The sequence below is a fragment of the Odontesthes bonariensis genome, chromosome 1, assembly GCF_027942865.1.
Source record: "Odontesthes bonariensis isolate fOdoBon6 chromosome 1, fOdoBon6.hap1, whole genome shotgun sequence".
In the NCBI taxonomy this organism is placed as follows: domain Eukaryota; kingdom Metazoa; phylum Chordata; class Actinopteri; order Atheriniformes; family Atherinopsidae; genus Odontesthes; species Odontesthes bonariensis.
This window is the reverse complement of record NC_134506.1, coordinates 13,575,981-13,582,115: the sequence shown is the minus strand read 5'-3', so window position 1 is coordinate 13,582,115 and position 6,135 is coordinate 13,575,981.

Here is a 6,135-nt window from a genome sequence, read left to right as displayed (position 1 = left end):
TATAATATAAAAAGGTAATGTCCGACTGAAAACAGCCAATCAGTTTGAATACGAAGCTTAAAGAATGCAGAATCCACCTGGGGTAGTGTAACTTTGGTGTGATTCAGTCAGTAATACCTTATTTCCCCGTCCACAGTCCTTGTATACTGCATGATAGATTCTGAATTTATCACAGTGGGTGGAGCAGGGTAATTAGAGCTATTGATCTGGCTAAATGATAGTCTTCGCCCAGCGCTGAAGGGCATGTGCTCAGCAAGCCCTGGTGTTATCTGATGACCCATGAAATCAATGGCCTGGCTGCAGCCTCCCAGGTGATTTACCTCATTCCATTCATCTCAGAGCTGAGTGGCTTCATGTGAACGAAAACAGCGTGCAGGCACTGTGCACAGTATATTGCGTGCTCCCTGTAAGCATGCATAAATTTGGCACTGTTCCCTCTGAGGTATACGTGAGTGCAAACATCTCCTCTTGCCTACAGTCCTAAGGCACCCCCTGTAGGAGCTTGTTCCCTTGGAAACCACATTTTGCTCTGGTCCATAATGAACTCAGTTCTTTAGTTGCCTGCCGAGCAACTGATGGGGAAAAAAAAAAGATCATTACACGGAGGAGACATTTGAAATGTCACTAAGATGTCAGGCTGCTTTCACTGACTGTACATCCCCCTTTTTCTCTGTTCTAATTGGAGGTTTACTCTGTAACAACAACCGCCGGCTCTGTGCAACCTGACGTCCGCTAATGAGGAGTTTGCAGTGTTACAGCCAAGCCTTTGTTTGACCTATCATCTTAAGGTGAGATTTTCTGAGGATGTAACCACCAAGTGAATCACAGACTCTGTATCATAATGAAAAGACATTTATTATGGACAATTATCTATTGCAGAAATTTAACTAGATAATGAGAAAATATCCATATTCACATGAAACTGAGCTTCTCAGACCTGAACTAACACACCCAGTTAATGTGTTTGGAGGTTGAGTCACTCGGTCCATCTCTAAGTTTATATTATTTAGAGCAGCGATTCTTTGCTTAGTCGGGCCGACTGTGTTCCTTCAGGTTGCAGACGTTGGTTAGGGCAACAACGGCGAACATGGTTCCTCATATTACCAGAATACACATGGTGTGTGTGTTGTTTTTTTTAACCTAGTTTGTGTTTACCTGTGTCACAGATGTTTGCTTTTTAAACATTTTGTAATTGTTGCTGGTGAGATCCGTCTTCCTCCGTTACATCACCAAAAACATCACAGTAATGTTGGCATATGGAGCAGTTTAACGCGTTCCACTGTTGCTGAATAATACTCATTTATTATTGGTTTACTATAAATCATTTTTCCTTCCTAGTCAGTGCCCCAAACGAGCAGCTGTTGTAACTGCATGACGTTGTCCAGGCGCTTTGTGCAGTGTGAAAGTGAACCAAACTAAATGAAGGTGTGACATTCAGGTCCGAGTCCGCCCGCTCTGTCCTGGTGTGAAAGCTACCTTAGAGTTTAAATCTCTCTGGGTGCCAAATTTATTCATTTTCTCTCTGATATTGTACAAAACAAAAATAATTCACCAATCCTCCTTAAAAAAGATGACAACATTGTTCCATAATAATAGTGTCTTCTCAGTTTAACACGACCACACGTGGTCAAACGTAACAACCTCACCCTGATTCCTCGTCTGTTGGTAAAATTGGAGAAGGCCCTGTTACAGGATGACAGGATAAGGTCACTTTGTTGACCTGCTTTTTCAGCAGCAGCCACTTGGATGGTAATCACAAAAAATAACACCAGCCCACTAAAGAGCCTTACTCTGGGCCGGCCTGTAGACCCGGTCACAATGAGCGCTGACTAAATGAGCTTATTAGACCCACAGCACCAGAGGCAGAACCATTCTGAATTCATTAAGCAGAGAGGAGAAGACTCAATCATGTTTTAGATATCAACAAATGAGTCACAGCAAACACTCCAACCTCATTAGCTCTTCATACTACATTCCAGGTCAGTCGGTGCATGAAATACAACAACACTACAGCTAACCTGTGTTTACAAAGCCCACAGTAAACCGCTGGAGTTGTGCTACCATGCTATCAAATCCGTCTGGTGTTTTAGCTATTATTAAAACGCAGTATTATTTAAGTACTTTTATGTACTGAAGTACAGCACAATTATTAGTGAATGTGTGTTACTGTGTGACATCAGATAACATAAAGTACTGTACGCTCTGAGTGGGAATAACTCCAAGCTCCTCTAAAGACCAGAACCGAAGGAAAATTGGTCCGTTTATACTTTAATGAGCCTCCTTTGTCTTCACTCCTGTTTATCTAAACACTTGATAGGCAACTGTGTTTTCAAAAGCTTACTTGTCACAGCTTTTCGGGCGGCAAATGATCATTTAGGACATTAAAGCAAGAAATATTCCCCAGGATTAGTTTAAAAATCAGTTCTGTGTTATCTTATTCTGATAAGTGAAATTCACCAAAGGGAACATACTGCACCTTTGAAGCTGACGTAGGTGGAACAAATGATGTAACAAAAAGACGGCCCTCACCTTTTTCGATCAGACACTGCTCATGTCTCTGTTTGTCTATTTTGATAAGCCCCTTTCATCTTGTTTGCATTGATTACAGGCTGACGAGTCACAGTGATACACTTAAGGGCTCTATTCATGTCTGCTGCCCCCGCAAAACACACTGGGTCCATTGTGGTGAGGAATGTCTCCTTTCAGGGCTTGAACTCGCCTGTGAAAGCATGTCAATAATCCTGAGTCAGTGGGTGCTTCACAGTGCTGCCGCGACCATCCCACCGAGCACAGCACAGTGGGAATAGGCCCCACTTTTGTGCTCCTCGAAGGCAAAGTGACTGGGATGGTTGAAAGAGGGGGCAGCTGAAAGGTTGAAGTAATTCATATCATAGATGCCTGAATATTAACTGCTCTACAATAATGAGGTCACCCTCAAAATGTTCCAAAACGGCTTTATTGGTTTGCACCGGAAGGGGAGCGAACATGATTCGTCTCCTCAGGAAGTATCAGGATCCTTGTTCTGTATACAGCAGGAGCAGAAACGAGCATCGATTCACTGTAGACACCGTGGCTTTGATTATTTGTTTGATCAGAGGATGTGATGTAATCAGAATAAATGAGATTTGAGTTTTTAGTGGCCAAACAAACATCATTAAAAACAAACATCACTTATATTTATTTTAGGTTTGGTTTGGGTTAGTGTCTGGGGGGGGGGGGGGGGGGTGCAGGAAAGGAGGCTGAAGAAATCCACTGGCAAAGCTCATGCGGCGATGAGAGTGGAAGGAGCCAATCACTGCTCTGTAAAGAATTAAAACCACCTCTGCAAATAGCCTCAGTATTTGAGCAGTACCTCAGAGTGGGAGTTTCACAGTGTCTGGGTTTCCAGTGCAAACAAACAGTGCAGAGGTCTACAAGGGTGCCCCCCCCCCCCACACCCCCCATCCTCCCAGTGGTGACGCCCCCTTCTTTGTTGCTGCTTAATCTAGGCCACTCTCTATTGAGTGGGATGAAAAGTGAATCTTTGTGCGAGTGTTTGTGGGAGACGCATCCACAGCCCTCTATATGTCAGATGAAGCCGGACGATAATGTCTGTTTGTGTGCGGTTCTTGAATCAGAGTCCTGGGCCTGTGGAGACCACCGCTGTGTTTGCCAGTTCCCAGATAACCCACATCCTTACACTGGGCCGACACATACAGTACCAACCCCAGGAAGCCCAGCGGAAAGGAAACTGACAAACATCTACACGGCTGACCAACAGCTCTGCTTAAATCCACAGTATGTGCCCACTTGAGTACAGATATGATGAATGGAGCATGATGTTAATAGGCTGAGAGAACTCTTCTTTTCGATTGAGTATTTTCTTCAGATTTGTGTGTTAATAATGTATCAGAGCACCTCATCTGATCATGTAGATGTGGACTCTTTACTGTGGAGGTAATGATGCTGCAGCCTGCACCTGCAGTATTATCAGCTAGAGTTTCAGGTCATCCAGCTGTTTGGATTCTTCTTGGTTCAAGCGTTATACTATTGAATATTAATATCCATACCAGGGTGAGGAAGTACATTAGACCCTTTAAGAACTCTACTACTCTACAAAAGCATGTTTGAATGATTGTATTACATGATAAATGGTTCTTCTCTGTATTAAATTTGTAATAAACTATAAAGTAATAAAGTTTGTAAACATTGAACCCTGGATTCCACTCCGAAGCCTCGCTGTTGTAATAGTCGGAGCCAGATGGTCCCTATTTAATTTGGAGGATTTCCTAAAATGAACGTTAGGTTTCGATCCATTTGACCACAGAACAGTTTTCCACTTTCAGTCCATTTTAAACAAGCTTTGGCCCAGAGGAGACGGCAGTGTTTCTGGATCATGTTCATAAATGGCTTCTTCTCTGCATGATGGAGCCTTAAGCTGCATCTGTGGATGTTACGGTGAACATCATTCCAGCTACACCTAAAGATTCAGTCATCAATAAAAAAAACTACATCTTGAAAGAGGAACCAATAAAACAAAAGCAGTTAGCAAAGTAGCCCTTTTTTTTTTTTAGGTGGTTGATTGATTAACAACATCAACTCAACCCGAGTGAAATGCAAGGAAATATTCCACCTTAAAATCTCTCTGAATCTGTTAAAGGCGGGGTAAGGGATCTTTTTATGGAACTTTTTTTTTACATATTGCTTGAAATACTCTTCACACCCCCATTGCAACCAATTAATTAAAAGTTTTGACACAATATGAAAAGTTTTAGTGGCCTCTAGAACGTACAATCTAGGAAAAACACTATCCAATCATACTGAACGGATCGTTAACGATGATTGGATTGTGATGCCGTCTATCAAACTGCAATCTGCTCCTCCCTCCCCCTCCTTCCCCCTGTGCGCGTACCCTGCTCCATGAACGAATTACGTGCCCAGAAGCTTGGCAGGAAGCTAAACTAGAGCCAGCTTGGCTAGCACCTAGCATTATTAAACGTATAGTTAGCATAAACTAAATACTAAATACGGCAACGATCGATGCTTGCTGTCAGAACAGCGCTCGTGCACCTTCGTGCTCGTCCGCGTTCATGTACTCTAGAGGCGTGCCTTCGGGGGGAAAGTGAAGAAAAGGGTTGGGACTTTTGACCTGTGTATTTTCAAAATGCAGCTTCGCTGGACTCAAAATCCAGGATCTCCTACCCTACCTTTAAGTGGTTTAATAAAAACGGGCGGAAGTGACGCATTGAATTTCAAAATGCAGATATTGCTTTAGGTCTGTGTTAATGGTTAATTTTTACTGTTAAAGTATTTTTTTTTTTTTTTAAGTGAGACTATTATGTTTCTTCACATGAACCGAGTTTGTCTTAAAATAAAGTCAGTTTTAGATGAAAATAACTGTAAGAAGTGACAGCAATGAGGATGTCCTCGACACATGAACGCGTTTATTAAAAAGTATACAAAGAGTGGCGACGACAGTCAGCCACAGACTGGATCTGAAAGGCATTGAAGAGTCACGTTGACCCTAAGATGACCTGTGGTGCATCGTCCTCACTGATGGCTCCACGTCTTTGGTTGCATTAATCTGACTGGTGCGAGGTCAACAGATGCTTCACTGAGTCACCAGTGAAGTATTATTTAAAGTCTTTCATCTATGGAGGACTTCCCAGGTGATTCTTCTAAATGAACCATCTGGTGCATCAAGTTATATCGGTGCTTTTAAGTCTGAAATTTGCTTACAAAAAAACTTGTTTCATATGACAGCATGAGGTGTCGAAGCGAACCAGTAACTCTCACCAGCGGCTGACGCCTACTAAAGTTTCCTTCGGAGGCGTGGATCTTTTCCACACCTCGTTTAACGTCGGAGTGCCACGATTACAACTACTGGAACAATTCATCATTAGAAGTTTTGTGTGAAACCTCTCTTTAAAGTCTCCCAGAGAGCGTGGCGCTCAGTGACATGCCCTCAGTGCATGAGTTATTATCCCAACTGATGTCGCCACATCTGCGGGAGGGATGCATTTGTTGCTAAGCAACAGCTGAAGCGCACAGCAAGCTAACTGCGGTTCAAATTTGATGCTGACTTTCAGGCTTCAAATATAAAAACGTCACAAAGTTGAGTTTTGGTCTGAGAAGTAGTAACACTTCAATCTGTTT